We start from the raw sequence: 12,980 nt of genomic DNA on the forward strand, positions 1-12,980 counted from the left end.
ACATTGCATTGAATATGATATGGATATATAATTCATTTTATTTTAGATAAAATGTGGACTGCATGTTTTGGATTATTTATATAGATTAAAATGATTACTTACCCATGAATGAGTTAAACCTTTTATCTGATTATTTAGCCTAAAATTTTTTTTAAAAGTAAATGGTTAAATTAATAAAGTAAAAGATTAATTATGCTCATCTACTTTTGTAGACTTTGTTAGGAGATTGTTAAAGTAGTTGAAATACCAAAAATCAGAATTACATTACATATTTTTCACAATACATGCAATTGTCCCACTAGACCTTAATTTGTTGATACTTAATTGGAACAATCAAAGGATATAAAACAACATAAATTCCCTATTAAAGATATTTTAATTCTCACAATTCAGAACAGCATCAGGCATATTATCAATATTCAATAAATATTTGAAAAAGCAAATCAATTAATATAATTACATATTCAATTATACATGTTTTTGTGTTGAATAATATTTTATCAGAAACAGGTATTATATATATATGTGTGTGTGTGTGTGTGTGTGTGTGTGTGTGTATAAGTTTTAGTTAGACATAATAACTTTATTTATTTTTACATGTTGCTGAGGCTCAAACCCAGCACTTTGCACTGCTAGGTGAACCCCTACTGCTGAGCAACAACCCCAGCCCAGAAACTGGTATTCCTTATATGATTTATGTTAATTTTTTAACAGAATATCAATATAATCAGCACCTCATATTCTTTCCAAGCCTGATAATAGAAAGAATTATATGCAAAACAAATAAATACCTTTAAAATTTCAGAAAAATAAAGATCCATAGAATGTGAGAAGTACATAGGGACCATAAAAGTACTAAAACATGGAAGAACTTCAAGTTCCCTTTTTGTCTTATTGTATTCAATAAAATATGGATATGTAGGCAATGTCAAAATGCCATTCAAAAAATGAGGAAAATTATTTATAAATTATAGTTTGGGCACATGAGGTCAGTATCAGGTATAAAAAATGATGTTAATCTGTTCAATTTGGGGCAAAAATAATAACCTTTTATATCAATTCTACTTCTTTATTTGTGATATCTACTTCTGAAATGCCAAGGCTTTTCTCTTGATGGATGCTTCTTTATTTTACTCTTTTTAAAGGTATTTTGTTAAAATTCAAATTTCTTTACATACCTTATTTTGTTTTATAGCTTTGCAAGTTTTTATTACTGTCATAGGAAATAGTGTTAAATTACTAATTATTCTTTAAATTGCTCAGGCAATTAAATGGACATCTGTGACAGCTGAAATACTAAATGCTAAATTGACATTAAAAATTTTAAAAATGCAAGAAATAAGCATATAAACTGTTTTGTCCATTGGAAAGAATGTAACTATGATGAAGATTATCATAATGCTAGTATGTTTTGACTAACAAAATTAAAAGAACAGGTGAGAGTAAATAAAATGTATGAATCTTTATATTATTGTTATATCTAGGGTAATTATACTCATTTTTACATTTGCTATAATTCTAATATATATGTTGAAATTGTATTTTATGGTTATAATCATTTTCTTTAAGAATAATTGCTTTTGAATTAATAACTAATAATCTCAAAGGAGGGTTTAATGCAGTGTTTCTAAACTCTGTGTGTGTGTGTGTGTGTGTGTGTGTGTATAGAGGGGGGGAGCAAGAGAGAGAGAGAGAAGTAGATATGCAATATACACATCTGTGTATTTGTGTATGTGTTTGTTTTTATTAAGAAATGAACTCTGTATTACAATTTGCTGTCTATTTTGCTATTTGGCTTCAGGTGAATTAAACTTTTCTGAGTCTCAGGTTCTTCTTTGGTGGATCACAATCACTATCATGATGACTATGGCAGAGATCATGCTCTGCATTTATCAATTCCATATTAATTATCTTGTCCCTGACTACACAGGAGAGCTACATTTATCAGCCATCCAAAACACTGTATTACAGACAAAGGAATGAAGGCACAAGTACAGAAATGATATATGCCACTTCCAAGTCAGATCATATACCTCTATGCAAATCTCCAGTTCATTTTCCTCTCCCATGGTAACAATGAATGACATGTGTCTCCTTTTCTGTTGTTGCAAGATAGAAGACCCTCCATCAGCTGGATTTCTTGAGACACTGTTTGCAGCTGTGTTGGCCATAAAATTTTGCAATAAATACATATTTTAATGTTGATGTACTGAGTTCTTGGGATTATATTTATATGGCAGGATAGCTTACCATATCCTGACTAATAATAGTAGAAAATCATCAGATATTATTTCCCTTTGTTTACTCTTTACCAGAATGAGAAGAAACAAACCTCATATTTTCATTGGGTTGTAATTATTTCTTTATCACAGGCTCCTTTCAAGATACTTTATTATTAAGTAATTAAAATAGGAAAAAATACATAAATAATAAGAGTGAGTTATATAAACATAAAATAACATTTATTTCTGGCATTAATGTCATGGATTAAGACAGCATTCCCATTCTCCAGGAAACCAACCAGCAGGATAAAGGAAAAATAGAAAACAGAAATTGTTTTCTACAAAACTAGGAAGCAAACTTTGAGGTGTTTTTTATCACTCATTTTCCACAAGGCACACCCAAGGCCACTTGGTAGTCACCTGCAGGGCAAGCCAGTGTTTGCACTGATCTCCAGTAGCTGCTGAGGCAGTGTGATTGCCCTCAAATGGCTCCTGCCTGAGCTCTCTGCAGCCAGTTGAGATACAGTGTGCATTGCAAGCTCCAGTGTATAGTACAGCCTCTGGATAAGCCAAATTCTGAAAGCTTTTTTGATCTTGGATTTTTCTGTACCAAATCCATGTTTACCTGTGTTCTACCTCTGCCTGTTGTAAATCAATGCGATAATTGTTGCCACTTTTGGTGCCTGTGTGCCAGCTGGGTAGGCTCTAGCGTTTTCTCTTTCTTTGTTTATTGTAACCAAATTTATGACTCCCTAAGCCACTTTGAATGCCTGATATTGAATTTTAGTGAAATTTCCCTTTCACTCACCTTTCTGAGAAGCTGTACACCCGATGCTTTGATCCTGAGGCACAGCACAATGTGAAATGTAGCTTTCCTGTTTGCTGCCATCTTCTTTCCTCCCTTGAGATGTTTTTGTGGAATACCAAAACTGGAAATCATAAGAGAGGATAATGAGGGAAGCCAAAGATAGATCTCAGTATTAAGAACCCAGATGCAACAAAACTATTCATTATTAAGTGTATTTCCTAAACACATGAAACATACTCTGAGCTTCAAAAACAATATTACTCACTCCAGAAACCACATATGAAAATGTGCGTTTGGGTGGGGAAGAGGAAAGCAGTGGGTGTGGGTTTTGTCTGTATGTGAGCTGGGTGACATACATGCATGCACTCACAGTTATCTACAGTAGATAAAAGTGTCCACAGTAGACAGAAGTTTGCTTTAAAGTAATAATAGATGCAATGTAATCCATGAGGAACATGTAGAGACATCTAGGTAGGAACTGGAAATAATAGTGCCTTTCTGTTGTAAAACTCAATTATTATGGAACCTCTCTACCTTAGCCTTCTCAAATATAGGGGCTTCTTTCAAATAGGCAGTTTCAGAAAAGACAAATTTTTAAAAAGTTATAATTAAAAGCAAAGTAACACAGCAGCTATATAAATACTATAAATTATGGAATAAAGAAAATAATCATCAAAAACACCAACTACAAACATGTTGCTACAAAGCAGAAAGAGTAACCCAAAATTTTGTTATGAATGTTCAAGAAAATTCAGTTTTCTGACTTAAGTTACAAGACAGAAATAAAAGAGCTCAGGGAAGAGGTGACAAGATAGGAGTATAAGATGAAAATTAAGATAGCACAACTAAGAAATTAACAAGTAGAATATATGAAACCATCACAGAAAAGAAGATGTTCTTTAAAATGAATCCAATAGAAAGCTCAAGAAACTCAATAAGGAATACTAAAGAAATTAATGGTAAAAGAAAACATTACAAAATGGAAACCTAAGTCAACCTAACCAAGTTTCAAAAGTGACTGTTACATAGCTGAGTAACTGTTACATAGCTGAGTAAACATAGTTCATTTTTTTGCATTTGTGTGGTTTTAAACAACCAAAATTAAAATACAGTATTGAGGGCTGGGGATGTGGCTCAAGCGGTGGCGCGCTCGCCTGGCATGCGTGCGGCCCGGGTTCGATCCTCAGCACCACATACAAACAAAGATGTTGTGCCTGCCGATGCCTAAAAAATAAATATTAAAATTCTCTCTCTCTCTCTACCTCTCTCTCTCTTTAAACAAAAAAATAAATAAAAAATTTAAAATACAGTATTGAAACACATAACTGATACTTTGAAGGTTATTATGTACTTAAGAACATTTTTACTACAATTTTGAGAGTACCTCTTTTCTCAGTTACCATCAACAACAATGACTCTTTCTAGAACAAGCTACTCTTTTATTTTTTTTAATTTTAAATCTTTGATTTTTCTTTTTTTATTTGTTCTTTTTAGTTATACATTAAGTAGAATGTATTTTGATATATCATATATACATGGAGTATAACTTCCCATTTTTGTAGTCGTACATGATGTGGAGTTACACTGGTTATGTATTCATATATGAACACAGGAAGGTTATGTCCAATACATTATACTGTTTTTTCCCATTCCCATCCCCCCTACCTTCTCCGAACTTGGCTCTGTTCAATCTGGTAACCACCCCATCCACCCCCACCTATTGTGAGTCAACATCCATATATCAGAGAGAAAATTCTGCCTTTGGTTGTGGGGATTGGCTTATTTCACTTAGCATAATAGTCTCCAGTTGCATCCATTTACCACCAAATGCCATAATTTCATTCTTCTTTATGGCTGAGTATATATATATACCACATTTTCTTTATCCATTCATCTGTTGAAGGGCACCTAGATTGGTTCCATAGCTTAGCTATTGTGATTTGAGCTGCCATAAACATTGATGTGGCCACATCACTATAGTATGCTGATTTTAAGTCTTTGGGGAATAGGCTGAGGAGTGGGATAACTGGGTCAAATGAAATCACATTCCAGGTTGTCTGACAAATCTCCATAATGCTTTCCAGAGTGTTTACACCAATTTGCAGTCCCATCAACAATGTATAAGTGTACCATTTCCTCCACATCCTCGCCAACATTTATTGTTACTAGTATTCTTGATAATTGCTATTCTGACTGAAGTGAGATGAAATCTTGGTGTAGATTTAATTTGCATTTCTCTAATGGCTAGTGATATTGAACATTTTTTCACATATTTGTTGACCAATCTTATTTCTTCTGTGAAGTATCTGTTCAGTTCCTTTGCCTGTTGATGGGGTTACTTTTTTTTTTTTTTGGTATTAAGTTTTTTGAGTTCTTTATATATCCTGGAGATTAATGCTTTATCCAAGGTACAGGTGGCAAAGCAACTCATTCACTCTTACGCCATATGGTCGGAATTGAGGATTCTTTCACAGTTGTATGGCATTGTAAATGGAGGGTTTTGTATGAGAGCATCTTAGCTGTTCCTGTTCATTTTGATTTGGATCAATGTTTATAGCAGCACAATTCTCAATAGCTAAACTGTGGAACGAACCTAGATGTCCTTCGGTAGATGAATGGATTAAAAAATGTATATATATCTCACAATGTAATATTACTCAGCAATAAAAGAAAATAAAATCATGGCATTTGTAGGTAAGTAGATGGCGTTGGAGAAGATAATGCTAAGTGAAGTTAGCCAATCCCAAAAAACTAGAACTAACTATTCTAATAGGTAGAATGATATTTCATTGCTAATGTAGTTGGCATTTTCTTGATTATTGAAGAATTTGAGCATCTTTTCACATGTCTGTTGGTTTTTCAAAATGATATCTCAGTTAAGTATCTGTTCATATTTTTTTATTGAATTGCATATGCTTTTCTTGTCAATTTGACAGAGCATTTATTATTTTATAAAAATTGAGCAGTTGTAAATTGCTTTATTTTCTTTTTAATTCTATTTCTAAATTGACTTGATTTGTGATATATTTTCTTTACTTGATTATATAAAAAAGAACTATCCTTTCTTTTATAAATTTTTGGCTTTCAGTCATAATTACAGTCTTCTATGCCATTAATTTTTATAAGAGGTTTTCAAGAATTTTGAAGATTTTTCTTGTTTAGTTTTTACAATTAAATGTAAAATCATTCCTAATAGAATCAATGTTAATTTGTGATGTTAGAACACACACTTATATTTACATCCAGGTGTCTTATAGATTCTGTCTCCATTATTCATTAATTTATTTTTTCCACTTTTTGTTTTGTAATGACAAGTCCTTCTTCATGTTTCTTCTTTATCATGCCTATTTTGTAATATTTATTCTTCTGTTTAAATAAATGCTCATTTTCTCTTGTCAGTTCTCTAGATGCATTTTCAACCCAAACACCTATGGAAACCCATGGATTCCATAGGATGAGACTCATGTTTTCTTGGTTTTGGCCCTAATACAGCCCAGGCCTGCTTGCCTTTCTGTATCTGTCTCTGTCTCTCTCACCCTCTCTCTTTCTCTTTTGTTGGTTTTATATTTTTAGTTGAGCTATATAGAGCTTCATTCTAACTGGGGCCATATAGTTTCCATGGAGGATCCCATAAGGTGATGGGGATGGTTCAGGTTCAAACATTTTAAAATTATTATACATGTTCAAGCTATCTTGATGAGTGATAGAAAAGGTTCTCCCTACTTGTTTTTCACATTATTTTTAGAAGCATTTATCTGTTTCCTGTAAAAGGAGATTTTTTTTTTTTTTGCTAATTGGAATTCCACTGAATTAATAGATTGTACTGGAGAGAATTATCATTTTCATGACATTAAGATTTTCATGCATGAAAACTGTATAGCTCTACATTCACTCATAAATTTTCTGTCCTTTAATAACATTAAGTATCTTGTAATTTTCCATAAAGGCCTCACATAGCATTTATTAATTATTACTAAATGCCTTATGGTTTTATGATCATGTCTGATACTCAGTTGATTTCATAGTTGATACACAAAGTTGAAATAATTGTTTAAAGAAGAAAAAATGCATTCATTTATTTCATATCATTATGTTTCAAAATGTGAGTTCTCTGTGTACCATTTTTATATTTGTCATATCTACATGTCAAATATACCATCATTTATTGAGTTTTAAAATTAATTTGTTTATGCAAAATAATAAAAGTGGTGCCGGACATGGTAGTGCATGCCTGTAATTCCAGCAACTAGGGAGTCTGGGAGAATGGCGAGTTCAAAACCAGCTCCAGCAATTTAAGCCAGCCCCAGCAATTTAGCGAGGCACGTGCAACTCAGTGAGATCTTGTCTCTAAATAAAGTATAAAAAAGGGCTGGGGATATGGCTCAGTGGTTAAGCACCCTTGAGTTCAATTCCCAGTACCATCCCAGTACCTGCACAAATAAATAAATAAATAAATAAATAAAAGTTTATGTCCCTTCCATTAATTAAAAAATTCAAAGTGATAAATGATTAATATAAATAAATTAATAAAATTGTGGTAAAATTCAACTATTTTTCTTTTTCATGGCTTGTATCATTTGTATAGTTTTAAATGTACTCATTTATATAAATCCAAAAAGTTACTTTGACCTTAATAAAGTAGTAATTATTAAATTTTGTTACAAATATATGTTTACCACTGTTCTTTAAAAATATACATTCAATAAACAAACTGATGCACAGTGCTTATAATGTACCAGATAATGTTCTAGGCATTTTGCTAATTTAATCATTATAGTAAGTCTATGGGGACAGATATTGTATATTGTATAAAATACAATATTTTGTGATAGACTTTCATGAGACTATCATACATTTGCTTTTTAGTTGATTGCACTAAGAAAAAAATAATGGGAAGAATTAATTTTCATGAAAAATGGGATTGGCAGGAATTTATTTGCTTCAAACATCATGATTACCCTCGATTGCTTACTTTTTCTTCATTCCCTTATGTTGAAGCAATGAATTATAGTTCCTTGAACATCTATAGTGAGAACATTTGAACTGCCACTCCAGCTGATAATTAGACAGTCCTTTGGTATCTCTTATACCCTTTTCTCTGGGAGTATAGAAAGTACTGATGACAATTATGAATATTTTCCCATGGATTTTTCTTATTCAGACTAGAATTCTGCTTGAAAGGAAAAGTAATTAAAAGTCAAATGAAATGGGATTCTACTCTTTCCTTCCCCTTTGCTACAGCATTCAGAAAAGATTAATGATTTGTTTCCTGATTATTTACATTTGAAATGGGAGCAAATTATTTCACCTCTTTTATGACTATTCTATAAATATAGATTTAGATATATAAATTACAGAATTACAAACCTGGAAACAAGTTAAGGTCTTATCATCTCCAGGAAGGAAATTTTTCCACAAAAAAGTTATCTGTCCTTGTTTCTGTTGTTATTTTCCTTAGTTTCTTCAAAGATAACATATACTAATTTAAATTATTTTAATGTGAAAAGTCAAGAAATTGTTTTTTGTTCTTGGATGTAATATATATATATACACACACATATATAATTAAATATATATTATTTATATATAATTAAAAGTTCAATGTGCTAAATGATTAATATAAATAAATTTATATACATATATATATTCGTTACTGGGGATCAAACTCTGGGGCACAGGACCACTGAGCCACATCCCTAGCCCAATTCTGTATTTTATTTAGAGACAGGGTTTCACTGAGTTGCTTAGAAACTCGCTTTCTGAGGGTGGCTTTGAACTCATGATCCTCCCATTTCAGCCTCCCAAGCTGCTGGGATTACAGGCGTGTGCCACCATACCGGGCTTGTATCTGCTAAAGGCAAACATTGGTACATTGTTGTTGTTGCTTGTATTTGTGTTTTATTCCTTTTTTTTGATTATTTAATGTTTTAGTATTGCTTTTCTTTATCTCCATTATAAAAAGTAACCTTCATTTCAATGTTTAGCATTTTTGTCATATACCACTGAAGCCTGTATCCAAAAATAAAACTATAATCTATCAAATAATGTTCAAGGGTGAGGTAAAAAGATACTTTTTATCTTGAATGTTTTCAAATATTCAACAAAAATAATCTTGATCTCTTTCATGAAGTGTTTTACAAAAGTGACTTCTTAATTTTGATTCATGTTTTCACTAATCTTCCTATGAAAAGAACCAAGCACCAATTTTAGTGTATGTATTTCCATATTCTCTCTCATGTGTGCTCTCTCTCTCTCCCTCCCTCTGTTTTACAACATGAAATATATTCAACTATATACATTATATATATGTATACATATATATGTATACATATATATATATATATATATATATATATATATATATATTTGTATATGATATATATGTATACAGCATATACTACGCATTTTGGATTTACTCCTAATTATCCTCTTCCCAATCCAAGTATCAGCCAGTTGTGGTCTCAGTAGACTAGACTTCATTTGAAACAATTCTACTTCTAGTTTATGTTACTTCCTAAAAATGAAGTAACCAGCAGAGTGAAACAATACCTTCTGTTCTTTTCTATTCCCCCTAAAACAAATATTAAAAATATTATATTTAAAAATAAAAGGGCAGGCTGGAGTTGTGGCTCAGTGGTAGAGCGCTTGCCTCACACATGTGAGATACTGGGTTCAATCCTCAGCACCACATAAAAATAAGTAAACAAAAATAAAGATATTATGTCCATGTATAAAATAAAAATAAATAAATATATAAATAAAAGGGCAAAATCTGTTCTTTACCAATAAATACATAAAGGTGTCAGATGGCTTTATCAGTGTCTTAAATCTTCTGGGTTGGATGGGTTAGGTTTAAAGCATAAACATCAATTATATCTTCTGTCAAGAAACTACTAGGCATAGCCAGCTCTTATCAGCATTGATCCATGTATGTTAGATTCTTAAAAGCCTCTGCTTTCATGATTGGCACCTGCTTTGTGTTCTATAAAGAATCCAAATCATATAATAGTTTCCAAATGAAAACAGGAATTATATATATGTTTAATGGAATGTGTTAAAATTTATTTTTTTGATAAAGCTGATATCAGTTTTAATGTTCTTATTGTATTCCTGGTGTCCTAATAAGTTAGATCATGCTTATTGATTTAAAAAAATAGAAAGCAATTTTCATATATCACAAATATTAAAATAATTCCTAAAGTTCACCATTGCTTATAAGCAATAATTTACATTTTATACTATATGTCACTATAGTTAGACATTGTCCATAATTAATTTAAAATTATCCTATATATTTCATCTACTGAATTGTAATTTAAAATGTACATATAGTTTATCTACCTTTAGGATTAAAACCATTCAATTGTGAATTGGTAGTAAAATGGAACAGAATTAAACAAACCTATTGTTGAAAAACGGAATGGTGAGAGAAAATAAAATAATCCAGAGAAATAAAAACACAATTGCATAAACTAAGTTTACAAGGAGATATTAATAACTGCATCTGCATAGCTGGGAATAAATTCATAAACGTAGAAGTCAGAAGAAAGTACAAAATGAAAACAAGGAGAACATCTAAAACATGAAAACTCATTCTACAAATTCTTAGTGTCCTTAAAGGACAAAAAAAAAAAAAAAATAACAGAAGCACTGTAGGAGAGGGAAATATATATAGCAGGAAAAAATCCTCCCTAAGAAGACAAAAAATTTGATTCTGCAGATTAAATACACAAAAAAGATTTCATTCTAGAGACAATAGGATACAGCCAATTAAATGTCTGTGAGTAAAACAGAAGGCAAATTCTCTATGCATCAATGAAAAAAATAAAAGTGAATAAAATGTACAATTTTTAAAAGAGTAATTAAACTTTGGCAGAATGCACATATTGAATCAAGAACAAAATGAAAATACTCTTATACCTAACCAATTTAATAATGGTAAGTACTCAAGTAGGACTTTCTAACATTTTGTAATGATAATAAGTTAGTATGAACTTAGCAACATGGAAGCTAAATTTGTGAAAGTCAGAAAGCCATTAGGTGGCATAATCAGGAATCAAACTAAAGATTTTGTCCTCTCTGCTCCTGACAATGCTATCTTACTATATCATATAGTTTTTGAGATGTATATATGTCTGAACATATCTATAAATATGTCCATATATATGCATATGTGGATATAAAAGTAATATATAATTCATATAATTTGTGAAAGTTATATGTTTATACATAAATATGTATGTATTTAAGTCTATATATGCTAATCATAGAAAAGAAAATGTTATGAAAATATTATATCTGTACATATTTGTTTATTCATATGTGTTTATGAAGGCTGAATGAAAAACAATATTGAGTTCAAAACATAATTCCAAAGAATATATGAGCATATTTCAATATATTGTACACTCAATCATACAAATATAATAAATTTTAATTTTTAAAATTTTTTTAAGAGAGAGAGAGGGAGAGAGAGAGAGAGAGAATTTTAAAATTTATTTTTTAGTTATCAGTGGACACAACATCTTTGTTTGTATGTGGTGCTGAGGATCGAACCCAGGCCGCACGCATGCCAGGCAAGCGCGCTACCACTTGAGCCATACCCCCAGCCCAAATATAATAAATTTTGTGCTATTTTTCTCTAAATACTAATTTTATAGAATAACTTAAAAATAGTTTGAATATTTCTGTTACTAAAAATTAATATACTTATCAAATTTTTCAAAATCACTTAATACAAAGAAAGAAAATAAACATCATTAAACAAACATTTAAGCTGAATAATTTAATTAGCAAGTAAAACCTTAACTATCTTTCATGAAACCATTAAGTAAAAACACTTTCTATTGGCCTCCATACCTATGGAATGAATAAAAATGAACTACTGATTAAGTCCCATCTTACTCATTTCCGGCTGTGGAGAATTACTTCCCCTACAAAAGGAATATTATAAAATTGCCCCAGCATCACAGAGAGCACTGTAACTTTTAATAGTACAGCTTTTTTAGGTCAAAGGCCAAAATTTCTCTTAATATCAGAAGTCTTAGATTTCTCTCTTGGTTTGATACTCAAATTGGATAAATTATTTTATAAAAAGTTCTTATTTGAGGAATATCCACTGAGAATCTACTTATCACTACAGGCATGCATCAGTCATTGGTTTCTTTATATATAGAATAAAATTTATCCTTCACATAGCCAATGTGTGAAACACCTTCTAGGCATTAATATTATACAAAATAGAAATAAGTCATCTGAAACTATGAACTGGCATAGCATTACTTTCTAATGTCTATTTGCACCAAGAAAATGTTGGCTTCTACTGAAAAAAAAATTACAAAGAAACATTTTTAAAGTATAATAATATTATGCAAAGACTGATGTGTGAAGGAGAAATGATTTCACATTTGCCTGGTTAAGGCTCTCATAACTCAAATATTTCACCTCTAAACTTCCTTGCATTGTCTTAAACATAAACTTTTGAGGGACAACTCATATCTAAATCATAACAGTTGTTTTCACTTTTTCTTAGTTATTATTAGATTATAAAAATAAATAGTGAATATGAATCTCTTGTCTGATATATGAACTTCAAATATCTTCCCCTTATCTGTCACTTGCCTTTTAATATTCTGAGTTTCACTCATTTGTGTATAAAAACAGATGGATTGCTGAGTCACATGGTAGCTCTATTTTTAATTTTTTAGGAACTTCATTCTTTATTCTATAATGGCTGCATCAATTTATATTCTGACCAAGACTGCACCAATTTACATTCCACACCCTTGCCAACATTTATTATCTCCTGTTATTTTTTATAGTGGTCATAATAACAGAAATGAGGTGATATTTTATGGCATTTTACCATCAAGTTGAGTAAGTTGATAACATATTTTGGATATTACACACTTACCAGATATATGATTTGTGAATATTTGCAAATAATATAT

General features: G+C 30.9%; 1 pseudogene; it reads left to right on the forward strand.

Moving 5' to 3' along the window:
* LOC143639350 (large ribosomal subunit protein eL6 pseudogene) overlaps window positions 1-12,980 on the forward strand; it is a 47,208-nt pseudogene that overhangs the window by 489 nt on the left and 33,739 nt on the right.

The sequence above is a fragment of the Callospermophilus lateralis genome, chromosome X (genome assembly GCF_048772815.1).
Source record: "Callospermophilus lateralis isolate mCalLat2 chromosome X, mCalLat2.hap1, whole genome shotgun sequence".
NCBI classification, from domain to species: Eukaryota; Metazoa; Chordata; class Mammalia; order Rodentia; family Sciuridae; genus Callospermophilus; species Callospermophilus lateralis.